Genomic DNA, 27,773 nt, shown 5'->3' on the forward strand with positions numbered 1-27,773 from the left:
GTAAATCTCTGCCATTATTTTCTGTTTGCATCGAATTTCATCAGTTCTAGTTGCGGCAGCTTAGACTTGGCGCTGATCAAAGTTTGGTTGCTAGTCGGGTGCGAAGCTTGTGACGTACGGCTGTATTGAAGTTCGAACTATAGTTTCGATGTCGTTGTGACAACCTTGTCTCTATATTTGCTAGCATCTAAGGTCTCCCTCTCGATCAGCTTCTCAGGTGCCTCGTCTAAAACGCTCTCATCGATCTTCTTGATCTGCAGGTAGAGCGTATCGATCCGGTCACACAGGACGCTCACCTAATTGGCAGAGAGCTCTTGCTGTCCTCGTGGTATTGCCTTCGACTTCGTTTAACATGCCGTCCAGTTGCGAGCGCAGGATTTGGCGCCGACGGTTTCAGCAATCCACGAATCAGCTGGCAGCAGGCAACGCAATGCGCCGGAGTCACAGCGCGAAAGCTTGCGTTGATGGGGGTTGACATTGTCTTGAGGGTCCCGCGTTCCTCGGCACCGTGCGGGTAGAATGCAGAACATCGGTGACCCACCCTGCAACGCTGTCCACACAAAAAGCACACCTTGTTACCCGGCCCACGCTCATTCCTCTCCACAACATCGAGGTGTGGGACGGGTTTTCCACGACACCTTTGATTTGCGGAGCAGCGCCGCTCCTTCGGTATAACGGTTCCGAATCGAAATAAGCTCGGTGAAATATTTCCTATGACTTGAAGGATGTATGCGGCAAGGCAATTCTGTTGAACATATGTAATTATTTAATGTGCTGCTATATGTTAGTCGGAAATAGGACTATTTTATTTGCACTTCGTAAGTGGCGATGACTGCGTAAAGTGGAATGCTAACCGATAGGACACGTAAAAAAGGTTTTATACATTGAGCGCGAATGTCAAAATGGGAGTCTTTTGGACGCATAATACGACTAAATGGAAAACGTGTTTACGCTTGTGTTGAAATTTATTCATCTTTTTGTGCTCATTTAATACTTCGTTTCAGACATGTGATGAACAGAAAGGTAAAGAGAATGCCTAATGCTGTTTTTATGCCCTACTACAGCGTTAAATATGGCATGTTTGCATACTATAATGGCGTTTCCTTAACTAGGCACCTTGGCACAGCACTTCTTGAATCCAGGACACTTGACTTTTGGAATTCGGGTTCTGCACTGTACTTCACAAGTTCCTCCAGCCAAAGAGCAGGCATTCATTCTTCCTGCATAGTACGGGAACACAAAATGTTAGCATTAGCGAAAAAGAAATAACGTTTCGAGAGTTATGAATCGTTATTTTTTATATGACTTCCCAAAGAAAACGCAGGAGAGTCCAATATTGCTTTTCTGCCGTTCTCTGGCTTGTGGACCATATTATTGACAATTTTTGAAGAATAGATTGCTTACGAGATATCTATTCCTATTTCACATTGGTATCTCACTCGCATGGGTAAAAATAGATAGCTATAATTTCTATATTATACTTTATAAAATGCTAAAATTATTTTGTAGGCTACTAGGCGGGCCGGAAAGACAGGTGGATTATACGCTATGCCACTTTCCGGTTAGAAAGTATTCCTCTGAGGGGCGTTGGGGATATGGAACTGTTATTTGCTGCAACGTGAATACCCTTCAACTTTTCCAGACCTGTACAGTAAAGGAGCTCTGAGGGCGCGCGACAAATGCACATCTCTGTTGTAAAAACGAGAGCTTCTGGCTGTGCTCACTTAAGTGAATGGGTCTGTAGTTTGTCTTAAAGGGACACTAAAGGGAAAATGATTTCTTCTGTACCAGTAGATGACCCTTCTGTGATACCAAATAAAAAATGTGGTTGATCCCTCTTATATAGGAATCGGTATAGAACACGAAAGTGAAACGTGTCTTCACAGAAGTAGTGTAATGTTTATTGCACATTGATATATAATGTCTATTGGTGTTTTGTGGCTAAAGCGCCCTTAGGCGTTGATGCACCCACGCTGACGCCTGGTGGCACGTCTCCTCCATCACGACTACCAACGTCGATGACCATGAGCAACCGTCGTGCATATGGAAGCTGCACTACGCTGCACACGCTAGCACAACGCGAAAGACGAAGCACGTAACTGACACACTAATACAACGCGCAAGACAAAGCACGTAACTGAATCGTCACCGAGTCAAATCAGCGCGTACAGCGCGTCGTAATTGCAGCCTCCGCGATCAACTTCAGAAACATTTTCAGAGCTAATTGCGGAGGCCACGCTCCGCTGTGCTGAGTACAGGTGAACGCCACCTAGGTGGCGTTGGTAGTGCTTCTTGATGCCAGCGTCCCTTCGAATGCTGGCATCGAGGCGTCGTAGTGCTGAGACCACCGAAGCGTTCACTGTCGGTGCGCGTTAGTGTCATAATGCAGTACTTCTCTTTTCTGCTCGTAGGCGGCGGCACCGCCCCGAGCAAGAGCGCGGGTACACGGAGGAGTGTTAGATATATAAGGCGCGTCTGTGTAGCTCTGCAAATGCGTTTGTGGCGCAATGGGTTAAACGCTCGGCGATCTATCGTCGCGGACCGAGAGGTCGTGGGTTCGATTTCCAAATTTTGCATGTTTGTGGAACTTTTTCTTCTGGTTTCTTTCTTTGTATTATGTTCTATGACGTATTTCCGTGACGGAAATACGTCAGTGAAGTCTTGGTGGACCCCGGCATAAAACACTTTCGTGTTAAAACACCACTCTTACCGCGATAAGGCGCTTGGTAAGCCAGAAAAATTGGCTGTGGTTTAGCTCTGGTTAAACCTAGTCGAGTAGCGATAGCTAGACCCCCGGCTGCGCTTAGGCTTCGCTTGTAGTTAGACATGTTATTAAAGTTAGTGGTTTCCTGCTAGAAACCTACAATGGTTTACTGCGTGCCAACCATTCGGCACGCTCCTCTTGAGTCTCTTCAGCGCGCTGTCTCCTCTTCATTTCTACGGCGATCTCTAGCCTTCTTCAGGCTAGCCGGCCGACTTCTCACCATCCATACTGCGGCCTCAACTATGGCTGCGGCGACGCGAGCTCTCCCATTCTATACACCCGGTTATCACAGCTGGGGAGCGCGGGGTGTGATGTCATACAGAGGGCGCGGCGAGCGCGCCAGCTGTGGCTGTTGCCAGGCAACGGCGGACGCGCGCCTGTAAGGGCGCGTTCACACTGAGACATTCGGCGTCTGGAGCGGTGCGGAACCCAGTTCGGCGGCGGCGAGATCCGCCGGAATAGCCCTTTCCGCGCCGATCGGTCTCGGACCGATTTTTGCGGCAGCTGCCGCCGGATTCCCTCACCGCGGACCAATAGGAGCGCGAGTAAGAATTTCGAAGATGGCGGCCGAGTCGGACGCGCGCGCGTTGTCACAGTCGTCGAAGTCTGTCGCGACGTCGGAAATGCTGATCGAATTGGTCCGAAACTTAATTGTTGTCACGAATAACAATACATCTCAACTTACTCTCGGCAGTACTCCACGTCGCGATCCAGCAGAAGAGGTAGTAGTTTGGTGGCGTGACCAAGCTTTTCGCGCTCTTGCAAAGCAGGACGAACCCACCACCGCCGCTGGCGTCATCTCTTCTGCGAACGCTTCTGCGCGTCATGCATCGCCAGAAATGTGCTTCCCAACAAGCCTAGCAGTACTGCCTCTTCTTGCTCAGGGTTCATTGTCGTTGCTTGCAGCGATGAGGCGCAAAATAAAACCACGCGAACTCTACGCCAGCGGAGATAACTGTGCAGTTTCGAGGCTGCGGGCACTTGTTTGGAGGTTAGCGCTTTACACCGCAGATGGCGCTGTATCGCGTTCCGGCGGCGCGGTGGGCAAGCAGTGCGAATTTCGGTGGCAGGAGAATTCCGTTCGCTGTAGACGCCGGATTCCCCCAGTGCGGTGGCCGCGCGGCGATCGCGACGAGCCGAGTCGCCGGCGAATTGAGGCCCGTGGTGTGACGTCACATAGAGGGCGCGGCGAGCGCCAACCGGCAGGAACGGTGGCCGCACGGCGACCGCGACGAGCCGAGTTAATGGAGAATCGAGGGCCGTGGTGTGACGTCGGTCACGCCTCAAAGTGCGGCGACGGCGAAGATGGGGAAAACCTGGCGTACTGTAGCTTTCGCTACAAAAACGAAAATCACAGAAGGCAAGTGGCGACGCTACCTTGAAGTTCCCGCACCAGCTCACAGTGACGTCATTGATTTTGACAGCATCTTTTACGTTCCAGTTATTTCTTTAGCGGTAAAGATTGACTACATTGTGTACTAAAGGCCGGAGTACATGGGGCGAATAACCAGCGTCCGAGCGACGAACTTCGTCGGGCGGTGAACGCCCGACGGTCGGCGTCAAAAAATTTGACGTCTGCCGCCGATCTGCCTGTCCAGACATTTTCGTCGGGCGAACGCCACAGCCGGAAGCGTCTAGCGCGCAGCGGTGGACGACAGGCACTAGTTCCGGTCGCTATGCATGCTGGTGTTTCGCGCGCGTGCCTTTTCGTGTCGTCTACAATCTCGTTGGTGTTGCCGTGTCGGCGTGTCTCTGACTGATTCAGTAGTTCCCAGTATGATCTTTCAGGAATTGCGTTGTATTTGTACATTCCATATCCGCTGATCTGCGGGGAAACAGACAAGCAGTGCAAGCTGTCTACCACAGCTTTCAACAGAAATCTTCTGATCTCAGAGGCCACGTGCCGTCGCCACGCCTATCTTCCGACTTCCCCGATAGATTGCGCTGGCATCGGATATTTTTTTGTTAGGCTAAGACGCGTTCGAAACGAGAAGCGATCTCGAAAACTCCCCAAGGTTATCCATAATACTCTGTCGTAAATCTGGCTGTCATATTATCCGACTCACAAGCAGCTTGCCGCCTGTTTCTAAATGGGACGGCACCCCAGTCAATAATAAAAATTTTGGGCAATCGACTGGAAGGGCACCACACTATCATATGGTGCCCAGCTCACGAGGGACTGGCAGAGAACGCGAGGGTAGACCGTATTGCTCGAGGATTAAACGTCCGAGCAACGGCAGGGCCCAGCGACGACCTTCCACCGAATCTTCGTGACATCCTTTTACAGCAAAGGCAGCAGCGAAAACGTTTTGGACATTCTCACTCGAATTTGAACAGCCAACAGGAGAGGGACTGGCGTCGTATTCAGACGAATACATACCCCAACCTGCACCACCTACACAGAATACACCCCACGAGGTTCATTGACAAGTGCCCGTGGTGCACAGAAGTACCCACACTAAAACACATCACATGGGAGTGTCCCAAGAGGCCTCCGCACATAGACAGCCCAATAATACTGAAACATCCACTCATGAGGAACAGGCAGTGGGAGGCATGGCTTGCGGACGAGGGCCGGGAGAGCGAATTGGCTCTTCTGGACCAAGCCCAGCGAGCCGCTCGTGCCAGTGGAGCCCTGAAATAGGGGCCCCAACCAGCGTGCCTTCTTTTATTTATTTATTTTCAATCAAGTTTTTACTCACTCACTCACTCACTCTGTCGTAGAAGGCCTGAGACTAAGCGAAAGCCGTTTACACAGTCATTTGCTACCAACGAAGTGAATTCTACAAGGACAACGCCAAATTAAGTTCGAAGCGGGCGGCCGGGACCACCGCCAACACGGCGGCAAACGCGCGGCGGCGTTCGCCGCATGTATGGCGACATAGCGAACATCCTGCGTCGTGTCGCCGCGTTGTTACTTGACACGCGAAGTTCGTCGTGATAGTTCGCTCCGTGTATCCCGGGCTTAAAGGAACCCAAGACTGAATGGTGACAAGTTTAGCAAAATTTTACTGAGCCAATGTGGCCCTAATACGAAAAATTACTTGTGCTGACATTGGGTCTACCACGCGAAATTCAAAAATTTAACTTTGAGCTTCATTTTATTGCGATAGCAATTATATGGACACTTCTACCGGATTTCTGCCGTCGCCGTCGTCGTCGCCATCGCCGTGAGGTTCCCTATAGATAAAATCTTCGCCGCGCGCAGTATGCCCGAGCGGAAGCGTGCGGGGACGCGCGCTATCACGGAGAGCGAACGCGCTCAATCACCCACGCCCAAGCAAGGAAGCGGGAAGCCAGCGCCGGAGGGAGCGCGGAGGGGGGGGGGGGGTGCACTTTTACGCTGCCAACAACCGCGCTCGTCGCTCGTCCGCACCGTCTCTTATCTCCACATGGCTCTGACCTTTATGCGCCGTGCGTTCGCCGCTCAGTTTCCGTTGAAGCGATAGACCACACGTACCTTCGCCGCTGCGGCGTATCCGCTTGCTGCCAGAGTTTTGACGGTCGTTGTCTGCAGTCATTCAGTATGATCTATTCATGTTTGGTTGTGCGCTCTCACACCACGCTTGTTCATTCAGTTAGTAATAGTCGGGCCACATTTTCCAACGCACGCTACACATGCAATGCTGCCCGGATCGGCAGTGCAGCACTACAGGTGTGTCCCTTCGCACGCGCTGCCCACGGGAAGCGCTTCTCATCAACACCACGGTTTCACACGCGCCTTCTCGTGGTCATCGAGTCTCTCTTCATGTCGGTCTACTTACGCCGCAGCACACCTGCTTACTTAATCAGCTCATGTTTACTACAATTCATATTGCTACCAAAGCCGCTCACCTTACTTCGTATGACATTGCTGTGTTGCTATCGCATTCATTGCTTCGCCCTTAGGGCGAAACTGTGACATTTTTCTTCTAATAATTGGCCTATTGCAGTGTAATTAACGACAGCAGAGTTTTCGAAGAGTACTTTATCAATCTAAGTTTACTTATTCTTTTGCTTTAGTGTCCTTTTAAGCACAGAAAAAGCATCCATGTAGTCAAGGTTTTCATTCATGGTGTAACAAATTATAGTCCTATACCTTCCACTTCACAAGCGAAATTGCGTCGTTTGCGATGAAATTGTTCAGTTCATTCCTGGATTCAGCATAGCATTGTACACCAATGGCGCATGATGTTACACGCAAACCTGAACTAAGAAAGGTATTGCAGTAGTGCTGATGCTTGGGCTAGTTGGTACATAGTTAATCTTGATGCAGTGGTCGTATCAAGTGATCAATGTACAGCGAGCACTTGATCAGTGATCACTTAATAGTGATAACTTAATAGTGATCACTACAGTGATACAGTGATCACAAGTCATCACAGTATCAAGTGACCAAGTATCAACTGGTCACCGTCGTCACGCGGGTGATCGTGACGACGGCGACCCGGGCACCATCAAAACTGTTGCGTGAGCGTTGCTTGGGTGACCCACGCACCATCAGAATTGTTGCGCGAGCGTTGCTTCCTTACTCATAGAAGACGATGACGACGGTGACCCGCGCACCATCACAATTGTGGCGGGAGCGTTTGCATATAGGTGAGACATGCTGCCGGGTTGGCGTAAAAAGTGAATTACTACAGCGAGTCGTCATCCTGTACGATTTCGCTTCGATGGCACGGTTTTCGCTCAAGGACGTTGAAGGTTGACTGAACGATGAGACATATAAGGCTATTGCCCTAATAACACAAGATCGGCCCACACAAAAGCGCGCCTTCGTGCATAGCGTTAACCGCCAGCGTTTCCCGGGAAACATTACGGTTACATAAGCTGCAGTTGCCGGGAAGCGTGAGAAACGGTCAAGGATCTTTGAATGCGATCGCGTTTCACTCTTTTCGCCAGCTGTGGAAGAAGACGATGGACGCGCGAACAGTGGCACGAGCGCGAGAGGCAGTATGGGAACGCTGGTATGATCAGCGGCACCGGAGCCAGCTGTGAAAGAAGCAAGGAATTTTTAACCTCCTTAGGAAGAAGACGGGGACGAATGCACGAGAAATGGCACGAGTGCATCTCTGTGACCACGTGACGTATGGAATCAGGCACGCACTAGGCACACCTTTAGTAAAGCAGAACTGTGGAGCAGCCGTGGCTTCAGATCGGAGCATCATGAGCGCACATGAGGCCGCCACCTGCAGTAGTTTGCTTGCCTTATCAGTACACTTTGCGCCGCCTTCCAGAGCAGTTCGTGTCGCTGCAGCGCTGTCGCACTTACCGTAATGGCGCCAAGACGACCGCAGCCGCTGAGCGGTACTAGGATTATCAGCAGTGTTGAGCGTGAGTACTCAACATTTATTCAGCAACAATCGGAACGAATTACATCAAATGATGGAGGACCTTAACCGAGAAAGTGTAAGAGTGGGGTTGAAGTTAATATGCAGAAGGCAAAGATAAGGTTCAATAGCCTTGCAAGGAAACAAGAATTCAGTATCGCCAGTCAGGCTCTAGAGTCTGTAAAGGAGTACGTTTATCTAGGTCAATTGTTCACAGGGGACCCTACTCTTTTTTTCTGGGGTTTTACGTGTCAAACCAGTTCTCATTATGAGGCACGCCGTAGTAGAGGGCTCCAGATTAATTTTGACCTCCTGGGGTTCTTTAACTTGCGACGCAAGCACACGGGCGTTTTTACATTTCGCCTCTATCGAAATGTAGCCGAGCACGAGAAGGAAATTTACAGACGAATAGAATTGGGTTGGAGTGCATACGGCAGGCATCACCCCATCCTGACTGGGAGGTTACCACTGTCGTTGAAAAGAGAAGTGTGCAATAATTGCATTCTGCCGGTGGTAGCAGATGGGGCAGGAACTTGGAGGTTAACAAAGAATCTCGAGAACAAGTTAAGGACCGCACAAAGAGCGATGGGAAGAAACATGTTAGCCCTGACGTTAAGAGGCAGGAAGTTAGCGCTGTGGATCAGAAAGCAACCGGGGATAGTGGAAATCCCCGATTGCTCTCTGATTTTTTTTTTTGTATTTCGCGCGCTGCAAGTAAAGTACACAAAACACAGTTACACAGGACATAGCTTGCCGAAAACGACTGAATGGGATGTTTAAGGGCACAATAGTAACATTTCCTTCAGCATATTGAGCCATTTCAGAAACCGGGCTGAATTTGGAGACGTTCGGACGATACGGCAAAATGGTGAAGAGTGTGGTGCATGGTTCCGCGGCCATATAAAAGAAAGAATGGGGGAAAGCCGGTAGTCGACTGTGTCGCGGTATTATATGCGTAAGTGACGAACGGAAGAATGACATCCCAGTTAGAGTGGTCAGAATCAATCTACATGGACAGCATGTCTCCCAGCCTGCGGTTGAAGCGCTCTGTTAGTCCGTTGGGTTTGTGGGCGATAGGTTGTAGAGAGAGAGAGAGAAAGCGAAGAGAGAAAAGAGAGGGAGGTCAACCAGACAAACGTCCGGTTTGCTACCCTACCCAAGGGTTAAGGAAAAGGTGGAAAAATTGGGGGCAGCTTCACACTAAGTGGTGCGAAGACAGGGGAAACAGCGAATCTGGGGGCCCTTCATTAGCTTTAACTTTGCTTTCCTTTCCCTAACTTGTTTTGCCTTGGCTGGTTCTTAACATATTAACTTTGCGTAACTTGGTTTGGCTCGGCTGGTTCTGAGCTTTGTCCTTGCTCTCCTTTGTTTAACTTGGTGGGCTGTAGATGTGCGGTGAACTGTACGGCAGGAACGAAGGAACTCCTGAAGGACATCGGATAAAAACACACGCCCTCTGTCGCTCAATAGCTCGCGTGGTGTGCCATGGCGCAGGACGAAATGACGTAACATGAAGTTCGCAACGTAACGAGCGCCTGCAGAAGGAAGCGCGGCTGTTTCCACATACCTCGTTAGGTGATCCACAGCGACGATGACCCATCTGTTACCAGCGACAGAGGACGGAAGTGGGCCATAAAGATCGATTCTGACACGGTCGAAGGGTCGTGCAGGACACGGTAAAGGCTGCAGGAGACCAGGCGAATGGGGAAATGGTTTCCGTCGTTGACACGATTGGCAAGACCGAATGTATTTTCGGACATTTTTACTGGTGGAGGTGCTGGATATATGATACCATTGCCGGAGACGCAGCGTACCCCTGACTCATCCCCAGTGAGTAGCCCGGGAGAGATTACTCCTGTGCACGCGCGCACCAGCAGGCGTCTTCAAGGGCTCCAACCTGAGCATGGTCTGTTGCCCGATCATATCCGGACGATGAACCTGAGCCCACAGTCTCCTGCTGCGGCTGTTCCGCCAGGCGCAGTTCATCTTCGACCAGCCACAGACGCCGATTGCATTCCACGGAGATGCTACTGAAGACGTGGAAGATTGGCTAGACCATTTCGAGCGGGTCGCCGAATGCAACGGATGGAACGAAGAGCGCAAGTTGCGCAACGTGTACTTCGCTCTCCAAGACTCCGCGAGAACGTGGTTCCATAACCATGAAGCGACATTGACTTCGTGGCTCGAATTTCGACAGCAGCTGATCGCCACATATTCCAACATGGACAGGAAGGAGCGAGTGGAGCTGGCAATACACGCAATATTCCAAGCCCCGAACGAGAGCGTGACCACGTATACTGAAGACATGGCTCGGCTCTTCAGGCGTGCGGATGCCTCAATGGCCGAAGACAAGAAGGTCCGGCATTTGATGCGCGGTGTGAAGCAAGATATCTTTGCTGGACTTATTCGGAATCCGCCCACAACACTTGCGGACTTCCTTGCTGAAGCGACAGCAATGGAAAGGGCCCTTCGACTGCGTGCCAGATAATACAACCGTAACGTGATGGAACTTTCGCACAGCCCCTCCTGCATGACTTCGGAAAACCACCTCGGACGACCTACGCGAATTCATCAGGGCTGTGGTAAGAGAACAGCCTTCTTAAATGATGGCCGACACTCAAGAGAACGCGCGCACACCTGCGCCCTTCATCGTCTTCTCTCTGGCGATCTTGTGCCTGTAGTGGGCAGCTGGCTTATGACGATCGGTGCCTGTAGTGGGCAGCTTTTACTTCGCGTCAATATGTGTATAGTCCACGCCAGTAATAACGTTGGCGGAGCCGCTCATACGTTTTCAGCGCACCAGCGTGAGCATGTTGGTGGTCAGCATGAAACTATGCGCGAACATCGGACCGCATGTGGCTAGGGATGACGAGCAGCCATTTACCGCCATCCGGTCGATAGTTGCAACGATATAATAGTTCGTCCCATATTGCGAAATGCGTGGCTTGGCAGCGAAGTGCACGTGGGTGTGCAGAAGTTGGCGGAGCGGAAAGAACATTCAGGAGAGAGGCGATCCAGGGGTATTTTCGCTGTTCAGATGGCATGTCTGTGGCGGTAAGATCAGCCAAGGGAAAGGCACCAGTTGAATGCGGCTCTTCAGTCGAGTTCACGGGAGATCGGGAGAGCGCGTCCGCGTCAGAGTGCTTTCGCCCCGATCGGTACACCACGCGAATGTCAAATTCTTGCAGGCGAAGAGCCCAACGTCCAAGGCGACCAGATGGATCCTTCAGGGAAGCCAACCAACACAGAGCGTGATGGCCAGTCACCACGTCGAAAGTGTGGTCGTATAAGTATGGACGAAACTTGCTTATTTCCCACGCATTCGCGAGACACTTTTTAAGTTACCGAGTAGTTGGATTCCGCCTTGGTGAGGGCACGGCTAGCATAAGCTACAACATACTCGGAAACGCCTGGTTTGCGTTGCGCTAGTACTGCACCAAGACCGATGCCGCTGGCGTCCGTGTGTACTTCGTTTGGCGCAGTCGGGTCGTAATGGCGCAGAATGGGTGGTGAGGTAAGCAGATGCCGTAATGGAGTGAAGGCGTCGTCGCAGGCTTGAGTCCAATTTGAAAGGTCACCAGGGCCTGCAAGTAGGTTCGTAAGGGGTGCCATAATGGAGGCAAAGTTCCGGACAAAGCGACGAAAATACGAGCATAAGCCCACAAATCTGCGCAGTTCTTTTACGGTAGTCGGCTTAGGAAACTCCGCAACGGCGCGAAGTTTCCCAGGATCAGGAAGAATGCCGTGTTTTGAGACTACATGACCCAGCATGGTGAGCTGGCGAGCCCCGAAGTGGCACTTCTTCAGGTTGAGCTGAAGGCTTGCGTTGGTAAGGCATTGAAGAACCATGCGCAGGCGGGCGAGATGTGTAGCGAAATCGGGAGCGAGCACGACGACGTCATATAGGTAGCACAGACATATCTGCCATTTTTGACTGCGTAAAATGCTGTCCATCATTCGCTCTAATATTGCAGGTGCATTGCAAAGGCCAAATGACATGACTGTGAATTCGTACAGGCCATCTGGTGTGACGAACGCGGTCTTTGGACGGTCAGACTCGGCCATCGGGACTTGCCAGTAACCGGAACGCAAGTCGAGCGAAGAGAAGAATTCGGCGCCTTGTAGACAATCGAGGGCGTCATCTATGCGGGGAAAAGGGTAAACATCTTTTCTAGTAATTTTGTTGAGATGCTGGTAGTTTACACAAAACCTAATGAAACCGTCTTTTTTCTTGACTAGCACAACGGGGGATGACCGAGGACTACAGGAAGGCTCGATGACTCCATTTTGAAGCATGTCGTTAACTTGCTCCGTAATTATACGACGCTCCGCTGGTGATACACCGTAGGGGCGCTGGCGCAAAGGGGTGTTGGTTCCGGTGTCAATTTTGTGAACAACGGTGTTCGTTCGACCTAATGACGCTTGAGGGAAGTTAAACGAACTTCTAAGTTCGTTGAGAAGCATCAGAAGCTGCGCACGTTGATCCGCAGCAAGGTTACTGTCGATGGAAGAGAAAAATACGTCCGAGGACACGTCATCGGACGCAAGGTGAGGTGTCAGCGCGTTCAGCTCAGGCTTCGGACTGGGCTCGCAGGAATCAATAGGCACAATGACATCATCCTCGACTGACTGAACATGGCCAACCGTCTCATTACGGCGCAATGTGAGAGGGCATGAGGTAGCGTTAGAAAGAAATATTCCGGAGGCATCCTGGTGAAGTGATAGGACGGCGAATGGCAGCGACGCATGGTGGCGGCGACTGAATACGGCAGACGGCGTGAACAGAACTGTAGTTTCTGTAAGGGCAGCACAGTAAACAGGAACAATGACGGCACTGAGAGGGGGAAGGTCAGTGTCAGCAGCCACGACAAGCTTGTCAACACCAGGTACGGGCATATGGGCAGAAGGCACATCGCCAAACACAGACAGTTCCATCTGAGCGTGAGGGCAGTCTATAATGGCGTGATGGCGCGACAAGAAATCCCACCCAAGGATCACATCATGTGAACACTAAGTCAACACAACAAACTCAATGTTGTACAGTATGTCGTCAATGACGACTTTAGCCGTGCATGCGGCAATCGTACGGATTAGCTGTACGCTTGCAGTACTGAGGGAAAACGCTGTAGGTGGCGTTGTCACTTTACGAAGAGAGCGGCAAACTTTCTGACTAATTACGGATATTGTGGCACCAGTATCAACGAGCGCAAGAGTTCGAACACGTTCAACAAAAACTTCGACAACATTGTCGGGGGACAAGCGAGGACTTACACAGGTCAACGACGACGCAGCTCGTGCCTCCGGAGCTGCGGCAGTCAGTTTTCCGTCTCAGCGGCGGGTCGGCAACGCATAGGTGACTAAGAACGGCGGCGTGGTGAGGGTGATCGACGGGAAGCAAAGAGTGGAAAGTCGGAGTCAGGCTGGAGGTCGCGTGCGTATACCTCAGGTGGCACGTCTTGTAGAGCGTAGTACCGGGGCCGGAAAGAATAGTCGTGGTATCTTGGTGCAACTGAGGCAGTCCCGAAGCGCCTACGACAGGGGGGATGCTGCTAGCGCGCGGTGGGATCGGACGTGCTGCGCTTCGGCTCCGGCAAGATTTGCCAAGAACCGCGGAAATGTCGATGTCACCCTTCTGAAAGTGTTGCGACCTTCTTCCTAACATAAAGAGGAACCTGTGGGTACCGATCCGACGCAGGTGGGCCAAAGTTTGGGCATTTTTCGCCCAACGTGTCTTTTCACCACGCCGCGGAACGCTAACCCGCGTTAAGGTTAGCGACGACTCCGGCGGTGCGGGGCCTTCTCCGAAGACTCCGTACGATGGCGGCTGCTACCCAGCGCGGCTACGACCCAGTAGCCGTGGCCTGGACTCAAGTTGATGTGCAACAGGCTGCTACCACCGAAAATGGACTCTCAAACATAGAAGATGAAGGCCTTTTCCAGCTCGTGATTCTACGACGGAAAGCTACCCAGCGCAAGATGACATCGAAGGGCGGCGTCCCAGCTGCGCCGCTGATGTCAAAGCCGGCTGCCGGGAACCCCAGCGGCCTCGTCTCCAACGGCAGTGCTCGCGCTACACAGCCGAGGAGCAAGACGGCTACGTGGCGCCCACGCGACACTCCCCAAGATGAGCGCAGATGATATCATCGTGGTGTTAAAGCCTCGTGAAACTCTGCACCTGAAGACGGTACTCCAGACTGGAGATCTGGGTGTGGCCATCGCCCAGTACGTTGGCGGCGAAGCTGGCACAACCCTCAACGTCTGGCCAGTATGGACGCAGAACTTGATTGTCTGCGGGACGCAACATGTGGAGGCCGCAAACTGGTTCGGGATTTCAACCTCAACGTGGGATCTGGCTCCGTTCCTCTCCGGGGCCATGTCAAACTCAACGGCGAAGGGTGTCGAGGCGTCATCAGCGTGCGGGCGGACGCGACAACGACATCACTTAAAGGCAAGGTGGTGTGGCGCGAGGGGGATCTGGCCTTCGTGCGAAAGCTTGGAACATTTAAGGTGGCGGTGCTCACTTTCGTGGGCCGGAGAGTTCCCCGCTACGTACACTACAACTGTGAATGCGCAGTTGTCAGAGAATATAAGAGGACCGTCCCAGCCTGCTACCACTGTGGAACCATCGGTCACCGGATAGACAATTGCCCGCATCCGGATGTAGCAAGGCGTGGCTGTTGTGGCCAGAGAGTAGGCGCCGCCGAGCAGGGCCTAGCTGAACACGAGTGTACCCCTTCGTGCATGGTCTGCGGGGAGGCCCACCTCAACGGCTCAGCAGACTGCAAGGGAAAATTCCGCCGACTTCAACGTCCAGGAACCCAGCAACAAGGGGCCCCCAGCAACAAGACGAGCAACCCTACCAGCAACGGAGGTGCGTCATTGGGCAAGTCCGGAAAAGCCACCGGGCCTGCTACCGCAAACAAGACTGCAAGAGAAAATTCCGCCGGAAACAAGACGTCATCTACTCAGGAGAATAAGAACAGGAAGACATCCGGGCAAAGTGCCAAGCCGCCAGCTTTCCAGGAAGGGGACTTCCCGCCACTTGGCAACAGCAAAGCTGCCATAACATCCAAGGTGAGCAACTGGGCGGAGATCGCCTCCACCCTCTCTTCCTTCCCTCGCCCCTAGAACTTGAGCTGAAGAAGAAAATAGCCTTTCTCCCAACTCAAAATGAACAGCTAGAACAGAAATTCATTGCATTCCAAAACGTTAGGGCAGAGCCGCCTTTTTCCGGAACTCTGGATAGTGGTGACGAATTGGTCTCATTGTGCTCAGGCATGGGACCGGTGACATATGACCCCCTAAACAGTAACTTAGAAAGCCGCATGACGGCTCTCGAGAAAAGTGTCGCCGACCAGATGGCACCGCTGCCAACAATGATCGCTCAGATCACGCAGGCGCAAATGCAACAGCTGGGGACTACGCTCACTCAGCAAATCACCGCTGCGGTGACCCAAAACATAAAGTCCTGGATTCAGGCTAGTCCCAAATTGTTTAGGCGGCCTGGACCCGTAAAGGAGCTGGGCCGCCCCTCCAAAGTTTACCGCAATATTGATGGGGATGATACCGAAGCCACTTTACGCCTTCAAACAGCGGTGAGCGAGCTAGCTTCTACTAGTGCTAATCATGGCGCAGGGAACTAGACAAAGGCGTGCCAAATCAAGACAGGAACCACTGTCGATCGTACAGTGGAATTGTAGGGGCTTCAGGAATCCTGCTAAGCGTGCTAATTTTCGTCATAGAAACATTGCAATTTTTAACACCCATCGTGGCTCTGCAGGAACCCGGGGCCTCAGCTAAAATTTCAGGGTACAATACATTTCAGTGAGATCCATCTACTTGCATCCTTGTACACAAAGCGTACACAGCACAAGAAGTAGAGCTTGACCTACAGATAACATATTCGTACACCATGGTTACAGTGTTACCCCTGCGACGCTCTGACCCACAAGTACATATCCTTAACATATATTGTGCGACCAAGCTAAAATACATAACTTTTGCAGACATCTTCAGCCGGGCACTGAAGATAGCGGGTCAAGACCCCTTACTCATTGTGGGCGACTTTAATGCTCCCAGTAAGGTATGGGGTTACAAAAAGGAGGAGGTGCGCGGTAGGAAGCTAGCGGAGCTCACCTCCACGCTAGGTATAACGCTCCAGACCGACCCAGCACAGCCAACACGTCTAGGAAACTCCGTGACACGGGACACTTGTCCCGATCTCACTCTTTCCAAACACATACAACACGTTGAGTGGTACAACACCGAATACACGCTAGGAAGTGATCACTGCATCCTTAATACTTTAATTCATACCCGACCCCTAAAAGACCACTAACTCAGGCCAAACTGCCAGACTGGACTGCTTTCCGTAAGTCCCTGCCGCAGACCACTCCTCTTGAAGGTGGCTACAGCTCTTGGGCTCAAAATCTCATGACAACACTACATAAACACGAGACTTGCATACAGACTGCGGAGGACTGCCCAGCGGTGGATAATAATCTCTAGGAAGCTCGTCGCAGTCTTACGAAACGATGGAAACGACAAAAACACAACAGAACGCTGAAAAGACGTATAACAGATCTGACCCAGCAGGCTGCCGAGTATGCCTCTCAGTTAGCCGATTCCGCAGCTTGATCGATCCCGCTCAATCACGAGGAGAAACACAGAAGCACTTACAATGCGCTTTACACACTTTTCAGGGCACAACAACACAGCTGGCAGAGACCTTAAGGGACAAGTATCTCTGCACCATACAGGACTCTCGAGGTCAGGAATATCTCTATGCAGGCAGGGATAATCCAGAGATGGATAAGCCGTTCCAACTCTACGACCTAAGGGCGGCCTGAGCTAAAATGAAGAGAGGCACTGCGCCCGGTCGGGACAAGGTCACAGTGAAACTGCTGGCCAACCTCCCCGATCGCGCGTATGAAGCCCTTCTTAACTACATTGATGCGATATAGAAAGGGGAGACTCCCGCCCCCCTCGATTGGAAAACATCACTTGTCACTTTCATTCCTAAAGCAGGGAAGGAAATTAATGCGGACAACCTGAGACCTATCTCGCTCACATCGTGTGTGGGCAAACTAATAGAGCCAATGGTGCGAGATAGGCTCTCCGAATATTTAGAAAATCGTAACACTTTTGCAGACACCATGTTCGGCTTCCGCCCACACAAGTCGGCACAAGACATATTATTACAACTCAATCATGACATACAACAACCGACGGAGCACCCTCACAACGACAAGGTTGTCCTGGCCTAAGATATGAAGGGAGCTTTCGACAACACTAAACACAGCACTATCTTAGCACACCTGAGCGAAACCAACTGTGGCACAAACACATTCACCTATATCAAGGATTTCTTGACGGATCGAGCCGCACTCGTCAGTATCCAAGACACTGAATATTGACCTTACGAAGTGGGTACTAGGGGGACGCCACAAGGCGCTGTACTTTCCCCTCTACTCTTTAACCTTGCGATGGTACATCTCCCGGCCCAGCTACATGGTATCGAAGGCGTGCGGCACGCGCTGTACGCCGACGATATCACCATCTGGGCGACAGAAGGAAATACAGGGCACATGGAGGAATGCCTGGAAGCAGCCGCTCACGTAATGGATCGCTACGGAGAGCGCTGCGGCCTCCAGTGTGCACCAAACAAATCAGAATTTGTGCACCTTAGACCATCGCCTCAGGACACTGCAGAAATACGCCTCTCTTTGACTGGTGGCCCCATACACGAAGCCAAGGAGATCCGAATTCTCGGACTCTTTATTCACAATCAAAGAAGAGTCGACACAACATTAGAAAAGCTCCGCAAGGTTGGGGACCAAGTGGGCCGAATGGTCCGACGTGTGTCCAACAAGAGAGGGGAATTACGAAGCAAGGACGCTGTGTGGCTAGCTCATGCATTCGTAACCAGCCGAATTCTATATTCGGTCCCCTATCTCCATCTGCGGAAGCATGATGAAGACAAAGTCGAGGTTATCCTCCGCAAAGTGATGAAAAAGGCCTTTGACCTCCCTGTCACAACTTCTAACTCGAGACTTCTCGCTTTGGGAGTGGTTAACACCTTTCAGGAGCTCAAGGAAGCCCACCTCATCAACCAATATACACGTTTAGCTCAAACAAAGTAGGGACGGCATTTGCTTGACCGGCTCCACTTGAAACATGACTTTCATATTCAGGGGCGGGTCCTAGTGCCCGAGCTCTGGAGACGCGCCGTCAGAGTTTGACTCCTCCCCACAAAAATGGATAGGGAAGGTGAGAGCGAGAGCGGACGCCTTGCAACGCCACTATGGCAACAAACACAGAATCTTCTACGTGGATGCGGCCGGTCCATGTCGTAGGGGGTGGTATACGGCAGCGGTCATACACGAGGAAAAGCAAGTAGATGGGCTCACTTTCAAAGCGCCGGGCTCAACGCAAGCTGAAGAAGTACCTATCGCCCTAGCTGCCTCTGATCTCCGATCTCAATATATCATAACCGACTCGCGTGGGGCTTGTCGAAATTATGAAGCTGGTTAGGTCACCCCGCTAGCGGAACGAATATTGCTGAAGTATAGCCACGGGGAATCGACGCTACCCCCCGTTGCCTAGTCTGGACTCCGGGCCACCAGGGCCTAATAGGGAATGAAGCCGCAAACACGGCGGCCCGAGCACTCATCCACCGGGCGTCCCACTTAGAACATGAGTACCTGGAACTCGAAGGCGGCTATTTTCTTATTTTTAAAGACATCGAGACCTATTACAAGGACAGGCACCGCCAATACCCAACTCCTGCAAAGGGGCTGGGCAAGGCTGATGAACGCATTTTGTTCCGACGTTTCACTAACACTTTATTGTGCCCGGCAATCTTAAAACATTTCGATTCTTCCTTCACTGGCAAGTGCCAATACTGTGGTGAGGTGGCTGACGCCTACCACATGGTTTGGGCTTGCCAGCTCAACTCAGCTCTTCCCCCCCAACCCTAACCCCACCCGAGAGGAGTGGGAGGCGGCCCTGCCTGGTTGCTCAGACCTTAAGGCCCAAAAGGCTCTGGTTCGGAGGGCTAAGCTGGCGGCTGGTACCAATGAGGTCCCGGAATAGGGACTCCACCCATTGCGAAGCCCCCTAAGGGCTCCACGTCTCTTTTTGTTTTTTAATAAAGACTTTCAGACAAACAAACAAACAAACTACGACAGAAGCGCGCAACTTGACCGTGAATTACGCAAGAGTAACATATCGATCGGTTGTCAGCAGTGTGCCACGGATTGACGATGTGCTCCTGTGCACCAGGGAATGACGCCGGTAGCTGTCGGAAAAGTTGAGGCGCCAACGCTGGCGGTCGACGTGGAGGCTGTGCAGTGGCAGCCGCATAAGTGAGTGGTGCAGCGAAAGGTGTCGGCGGAGCGGCGGATGGCAGCACCTCGGAGACTTGCTCCTGAATAACTTGTCGGAGAGACGGCGCGAGATTGTGTGTAGGCACTTCTGGGGTCGGCAAATACGATATACACGAGAGCTGCCATGCTACTTCCTCACGCAAATATTCTTTGATTTGCGACAGTAGCGCCTCGTGGTCACCAGCGATGGTTAAGGTGGCGAGGGAATCGTCTGTTGTCGGCCGCCGAACTAAGACGCGTTGCTTACGGAGCTCGTCAAAGCTCTGGCACAAGGTCGTAAGCTCAGCTACAGTGCGAGGGTCCTTTGCCAGCAGCATTTGAAAGGCATCGTCGTCAATGCCTTTCAAGATGTGTTTAATCTTTTCTTGCTCGGGCATGGACGGATTCAGGTGCTTCCACGTCTTCTAAGTAGCTTGTAAAATTTTCGCCTTGCTGCTGTGCACGTCCGCGGAGGCGCTGCTCGGCGCGGAGCTTGCGCACAGCAGGGCGGTTGAACACTTCTGCGAAGCGTTTCTTGAACACACTCCATGTAGCGAAGTCGGCGTCATGGTTGTGGCCTCATTTCTACGGCTGACCCATTGCCCATAGATGTGTTCGATTCTTCTATTGCCGATGACCTTACACCTGGTCATCGATCACAGCTTCTGTGCATTTTACAAGCATTTCGCGCTTCTTTCGACGTCGGGCAACCTTCCCTGGGCCGGACGTCCACTGTTACGCACTACATTGATACTGGCTCCCACTCGCCATTGCGGCAACGCCCATATCGTGTATCGGCTACAGAACGTCGCGTGATTAATGAACAAGTGGCCGATATGCACCGCCGCGAAGTGATCCGACCTTCCCACAGTCCATGGGCATCTCCCGTGGTCCTTGTTACGAAGAAAGATGGTTCTGTATGGTTCTGTGTGGGCTATCGGCGCCTCAACAAGATCACTCATAAGGACGTTTACCCGCTTCCACGAATGAACGACGCTATTGACAGCCTACAAGCAGCAGAATTTTTGTTTCATTTCTGGATCAGCGCTCAGGGTATTGGCAAGCACCTATGGCAGATGACGATCGACCGAAGACAGCCCGCCTCGGCTGCGGGAGGCTGTGGGTTCGATTCCCACCGCCGCCGGGCACCCACTGGTTCAAAAGGGTACAAGCGTACCCCGGCCTGGCGTTCGGCTTCCTTCAGGGGTGATACGCTTGGGAAAGGAGCCTGCGCCCTGAATTCATGTCGAAACCAACGTGAGCACGGAAAAAAAGTGATGTCTGGGCCGCTCCCATGGCGGTCATTTCCCATGGGGCGCCCCAAGCTCCTATTGAGGTGGGGGCACCTTCGGGTGGAGGTCAAACACCCCTTTCCAAGCGTTGAGGTCCCACAATGGCCGAGCACCAGGCTGGGAGCGCGCTTGTACTTATTTTATCGGTAGGTACCCGGTGGCAGCACTTGCCTCCCACAGCCGCGGCGGATGCTCGTCTACAAGGCCGTCTGTGGTTGGACAAGAGGCATCTCTATTGGGCCCTCTTTCGAGATGTGGACCCCCACGACAGCCGAGCACCAGGCCAGGGGACGTCTCTACCCATTAAAAAAACCGGTGGGTTCCCGGCGGCACCGGGATTTGAACTCGGTACCTCCCGCATACGAGGCGGATGCTCTACCGCTAGGCCATCGCTGCGGTACAAATTCGTATAAGCCCGAAGGCTTATACGAATTTAACGTCATGCCGTTTGTACTTTGTAATGTGCCAGCCACTTTTGAGCGCATGATGGATACCGTTCTGTGCGGCTTGAAATGGCACACGTGCTTGTGCTACCTTGATGACGTCGTTGTTTTTGCTCCGGACTTCTCCACGCACCTTCAATGCCTCCGGCGTTTTTTGACGTGCTTGAGAAACGCCGGCCTACAACTAAATTTAAAGAAGTGCCGATTTGCAACGCGGCAGCTGACGATACTGGGTTACGTCGTTTCCAAGGGTGCAATTCTCCCCGATCCAGCCAAGCTTCGTGCCGTCGCCGAATTGCCTAAACCTATGTCCACCAAAGAACTGCGAAGTTTCGTAGGTTTGTGTTCCTACTTCCGACGCTTCATTCAAAATTTCGCTGCCATCTTATCACCTCTGACGAAGGTCCTTGGAAGCAACGGACCCCTTCATTCATGGTCGTCAGAGTGCGAGGAAGCGTTCGCACATCTCTGTCGTTTGCTGACGACTCCCCCAACTTCGCACCACTACGACCCGGCGACCCCTACAGAGGTACACACAGATGCCAGCGGTGTTGGCCTCGGTGCTGTCCTTGCACAGCGCAAACCTTGCTTTCCTGAATATGTCGGGGGCCATTGCCAGTCGCACCCTTACGAAAGCCGAGACCAATTACACTGTCGCGGAAAAAGAATGTCTGGCGATCATCTGGGTTCTTACTAAGTTCAGCCCTTATTTGTATGGCCGCCCATTTGATGTCGTCACGGACCACCATGCACTAAGTTGGCTGTCATCGTGGAAGGATCCTTCTGGTCGTCTTGCCCGCTGGGCACTAGCTTCGCCTGCAGGACTACGATACCCGCGTGCTGTACCGCAACGGACGCCAACATTCTGACGCTGACGCCCTATCACGCTCTCCCTTGCCTGACGACAATACCTGCTACTCACTATCCCAGCTCGCTGTTTCTTCAATCGACCTTGAAACTATCGCTTCCGAGCAGCGCAAGAACCCGTGGATTGCCTCGATTATAGACTTGCTTGCTGACCCATCACCACAGTCAACCACTCGCACGTTGCGTCGTCAGGCTTGCCATTTCGCGGTTCGCGACAACCTGCTTCACCGACGCAGTTACACCGCAGACGGCCGCCAGTGGTTGTTAGTAGTTCCTCGCAGTCTGCGCTCCGAAGTCTGCGCATCCTTTCACGCCGATCCACAGTGCGCACACTCGGGAGTTTTCAGAACCTACAAGCGCTATCGACAGCGCTACTACTGGTGAGGAATGTACAAATACGTTCACCAGTTAGTTCGCTCCTGCCCCGACTGCCAGCGCCGGAAATCTTCACCCCAACTTTCGCCAGCTGGTCTGCAGCCTCTACCCTGCCCTACCCGGCCGTTCGGACGCGTTGGAATTGATTTGTATGGGCCACTTCCCTTGAAATCGGCTGGTAACCGCTGGGCCATTGTAGCATTAGATGACCTCACACGATACGCCGAAACCGCCGCTCTCACATCCGCTACAGCGCCCGATGTTGCCTCATTCCTGCTTCGCCGATTCATCCTGCGGCATGGTGCACCGCAGGCATTCCTCAGTGATCGCGGACGTGCCTTCCTGTCGGAAGTCGCTGAAGCCATTCTTAAAGAGTACCACATCATTCATCGCACAACTACGGCGTACCACCCCCAAACCAATGGCCTCACATACCGCTTCAACCACAAGCTCGGCGACATGCTTTCTATGTACGTCGCCTCCGACCACACGAACTGGGACGCCATTCTGCCCTTCGTCACCTACGCGTACCACATCGCTACTCAGAGAACCACTGGCTTTTAGCCCATTAGTGTACGGTCGGCACCCGTCGCATACCATCGACACAATTTTACCTTACCGGCCGGGTGCATCCGAGGGCACGCCTATTTCTGCCGCAGCAATGCATGCTGAAGAATGCCGCGACCTCGCACGTGCCTTTACTTCCAACGACCAAGAGCGCCAGAAGAGCACTCGCGGCGACTCCACTTCCGCGGTCACCTTGCTTCTTGGCGCGCTTGTGTGGCTCTCTGTCCCGTTCACCGCCCCTGGCCTCTCATCGAAACTACTCTCGAAGTATGAAGGCCCCTACCGAGTCGTCGAAGGCGCATCTCCCGTGAATTATGTCATCGAACTAGTTGAACCGTCTTCGAACCAGCGTCGTCGTGGACGAGAAATTGTCCTTGTCGACCGCCACAAGCCATACTACGATCCTGTCATCCTGACGAGCTGTTAGGTCGCCGGACGGCTCCCTTATCCCTCCCGGGGTAATTGTAGTGAAGAGAGACGGTAGTTAGCCCGGCTCTAGTGGGGCCAGACGCTAGTGGGTCCAGCGCTTGTGCTCGGCAGCGGCGCTCGTGCTTCAAAGCCGTGTCTCATTTTGACTGTCGCCGCTGCGTTGCTGCGAACTCTAAAAAACCCTTTAGAAGATAAACAACTTGGCCTACTGGGTTGGCGTAAGAGGCTAGATAGATATATAGATAGAGAGATAGATAGATACATAGATAGATAGGTTCAAAATCTCGCAAATAGGCAAAGAATGCTATCTGTAATAAAAAATTCAGAGCCCTTCACTACTGTGAAGATGGAAGCCAGCACCGCTGTGACAATGGTGGGTCTGTTATAGTTAATATTGCTATTGTGAATTTATATATTCTCATTATTGACTACTGATCCTTTTCCCGGCGCTCCCCTGGGCGCTGCCATGTTTGATCACGTGGTGACGCGTCCATTGCTTGCCTCAGCTTAGCCACCGTACCTCAGATGCCGCCGTTGCCTCCGTGTTTACGATGCAAGCGCGTGACTCCGGTGTGGCGCAGCAAACCTCCGTTTCGATGGATATCGTAGACGGTGACTGTGTAGACGACACGAAGCTTTGGCCACAGCTTTAGAGTACATGCAAGGGCCTTCAGAGCTCATTACGCCTTGTCCAAACGGCGCGAGCAGCGTATACGGTGCTTGTACTAAAAGCGAGGCTAAAATGTATTCCAAGTAGGGGTGTGCGAATATTCGAGCTCCGAATTCGAATCGAATGCGGAACTCGAACTATTCTAATCGAATTTATCGATTCCATTTTGGAATAGCTAGTATTCGAAATTTCGAATAATTCGACAGGACGAATACCTAAAACGCGAGGAAGGCCAATGGTGCAACTTGGTTAGGGTGCTGTTAAAAACTAATGCTGACGTCGTTAAAGTAAGGCTTTCGTTAAAACTTTCACGGGTATCCTGGTTCAAAAGCGAGCGCATGTTTATATTAAAGGAGATTATGCCATTGCCACACGTAAAAAATAAACACATATGAGAAAACTGTCAAGCCTTTCACAACTTCGCTTCCGAAACAAAGGCACGGACTTTTGCGTAATTCGGTCGCGTATGTCGCAAGCGCCGTATAACACTTTTACACAAATATCTTCCTTCACATCCTGTCTTAACTACCGTCACCGTGCACTTATATTGGGTTGCAGCCGGGATCAGGAATCAACATGACCCATCTGCTCACAGCACAGCAAAGGCTTGCGGAAAGGACGAGTTCCTCCTCGCCCTTTCCGCGAGCCAGGTCATGTGGAGCAGCTTGTGTTCCATATCACCTGGCAATTTGTAACCTTGCGGTAACAGTCACTCACCGCTTTGTGTGCTCGAGGACATGAGCAGACATAATTTCTTTGTTCTTTCTGTAGATTTTTAATAAATTTTTTCTATTCGAAATTCGATATATTTTGGTCACTATTCGATTCGAATTCAATTCGAGATGAAATTTCACTATTCACACGCCCCTAATTCCAAGCTGTCCAAACTTCCCGCTTATTAATTAAATCAGGATCACTGTTCTCGTTCTTTATTTGGCAAACATTATGAAGTAGCGGCTTGTTATGTTTCTGACTCCCTAATACTAAGTTTCTCGGTTCGGCTACTATCTGATTGTTTATTTTCAGCCTAATCGTTCGCGGGTATGCTCTGCTGCGATAGATTTGTTCTTGCGGCGCACAAAGCTGGAATGAAAATGTTCTGTACTTTGTGGTAGCTTGTAGCTAAGGCGTATTATCGCTACTCCATAGCTTACTCTGTGGACCATCACGAAACGTTCAGCCTCCAACATTCGTGTCTTGGTGTAGTCGCCGTCACTCACGCTTCAGCACATTGATTCAAGTGTGTGCACATTCACTTATTGTTGATGCGTTGGCGATAGGGTGCGGGTAAGTTTGCGTGCGAGTAGGGGTAGATGTGTATAAATAACGTGCGAGAAATTTACTATGCCAGTATGTGGCGTTACTTCCTTTTGTAACGAGCGGTACTCACTCTTATGTGCCGACGTTGCGGAGTTGCAGTTCTTTCTATGGAGGTTAGCTATACAGTGCTGACGGATGAATTATCCTTTTTTATCCTCAAGGAAAGCCGTGCATCGCGAAGGGCCGACAACACAAACAGTCCTTATGCAACAGCGGCGACATAGGTTGATTCTATTCCTTAATATACGAATCACTATTTTGCAGCTACCGCATACGTCTTCCCTTTATCGTTACACAATTTGCAGCATAAATTGGACACAGTGAATTAGCGAACACCCGCTTGGATTTCGGACAGCTGATTGCATAGTAGCAGGGCAGAAGCAGTAGTGGTTTCGTATTCGTGCGCATTCGCTGAGGCAACATATGGCGCGCCACCGAAAGCGCCACCTCGTTCTTTTAGAGCAAACTGCTCCGCGAAAAGGATCAATATTGAGTGTCTTGGGCATGTCCGTCAAAGAGCAAGGACACCGTCGTCTTGTTTTCGCCCGGCGCGATGGCCAAATTGAACGTTTGCTGCGCCAAATCCGCCCCATCGTCATAGACTAGAGTATGAGCCACAGCGTTCATAGCTGCGGCACACTGCAAGGCGTCATCAGGATCCTGATCACGGTGTTAGAAGTACTACTTCTAACACCGTGATCCTGATGCCAGGATCCTGGAAGATGTGGGTAAACGAGCGTCCGTCCCATAGCGAGCCCAAAGGGCAACTGCTGATAACAGCGCTAACACGATGTCTACATCCCGAAACAAAGAGGTACAACGATTGGTTGGACGTGCCGCCGCCAAGTATCGCGACACTTGTCAAAGAGGCATCGGCGGTAGCGATGGGCATAACAATGGCCAATCCATCATCTGTTTTGACACCTCTGTTAAGGCACAAATGGCGGGAAACCACCACGCACATGGAGCCGAATAACCCCGCACATGGAGTCAAAGCTATGCTGATAGTTTTTTTTTCTACACGCCGACATGATCTTGGGGAACCTAGGCCTTAACTGCTTGACTGTAGAAAAAAAGGGGGGTGTAACCTACTCTAGGGGAAATCAGAAACTGTTTGGATGACGAGGCAAACAAGTGTAGGCAGTGAAGAGGGTAGCTGAGTGGCGAGAAGTTACCAGATGAGAGGTCAGCGCAAAAGCGGGGTACTACAGCGCTGGGGCGGGGTTGGATTGCGAGCGTAGGTTTCACTGTTGTAGTCTTTCTCTATCTCTACTTTCCTGTCACTTTACCTCCCCCTCCCCTCTCTCCCCAGTGTAGGGTAGCAAACCGGATCTTCCCTTCTGGTTAACCTCCCTGCCTTAGCCCTTTCTTCTGTCTCTCTCTTTTCATTTCACCAAAATAATTGCCAGCATCACCCCTCCACAATAACTTCATTAGAGATGTTTGAGCGTCGTCGCCGTCAGTCTCAGTCGACTGCAATGTAATATGCGCAGGTACCCATGACACTATTAACTGTCATTTACATACTCTAAGTTAGGTAGCGACAAAAGACCCCGAAACCGGCTCCGAGGTTCGTGTTCTATAAATGCAGAGGTGAAATGTGCTACTTTCAACAAATTCTGGTGACGTAATTTAAGTGTTAAATATTAGCGAATACCAATGCATCTTACCGAAGTTGCAGCAAATAGAGCCACACGCACAGCCAGAGCGAGGTGCCCAATACGGTGGAGGGCATTGGTTAAACGGCACGCATCCATAGCCAGTAGCTTGACATTTCTTGAATTTGAGTGCCCCTGCAAACAAAAATGAAATGGACCTAAATAGCATGGAATAATTTAAACAAGCAACCGCGCTCAGTGTCGTCACGTGAACGCAAATGTGTGTGGCGGATAGTAAGGATGATCTAATCATCCTTTCGTGAAGGGCTGATGGCACATTAACCAAACTGAATGTCTTGCAGTTCCTATTGTATCTAAATGTTGAAATTTTTGTACACTAAACTCCGTGATTTGCTGGAATTTTAGTAGGAATAGAAAGTTCGCTTCATTGCATGTTTCCTCTTAATTTGCACCACCAATCCTCTACCGTCCACCGCACAGACAATTAGGTTTCCCCTACTGCCCTTACAACCACGGTCTCGAGTAAGCGCAAAAAGTTGACAGTCACTTTACCATACGCTAAAAAAGATGAAGGCGAAAGCCTGCATGCTCACGAGACATTCATTTAATGACATTCAATTACATTCACTTAATTATCTGACATTCTCAATCGAATGCGCTGTTACTTCCTATTACTTGTTTTTTCCCGCCAAAAGTCGTGTGTTCGAGTGCCTTAAGCTTAAGTGCATTAAGCTTTACCTTAATTAACGTTG

The 27,773-nt window shown here is 51.4% G+C and overlaps 1 long non-coding RNA gene across 1 annotated transcript; it reads right to left on the minus strand.

The window, feature by feature from the left end:
* Window positions 1–950: 950 nt before the first annotated feature.
* Window positions 951–27,202, minus strand: LOC125944809 (uncharacterized). Its single transcript, XR_007466515.1, has 2 exons — window positions 27,073–27,202; window positions 951–1,220 (listed from the first exon to the last, which is right to left on the minus strand). It is a non-coding gene; the product is annotated as an uncharacterized LOC125944809 (long non-coding RNA).
* Window positions 27,203–27,773: the final 571 nt, after the last annotated feature.

Source organism: Dermacentor silvarum, chromosome 4 (genome assembly GCF_013339745.2).
Source record: "Dermacentor silvarum isolate Dsil-2018 chromosome 4, BIME_Dsil_1.4, whole genome shotgun sequence".
In the NCBI taxonomy this organism is placed as follows: domain Eukaryota; kingdom Metazoa; phylum Arthropoda; class Arachnida; order Ixodida; family Ixodidae; genus Dermacentor; species Dermacentor silvarum.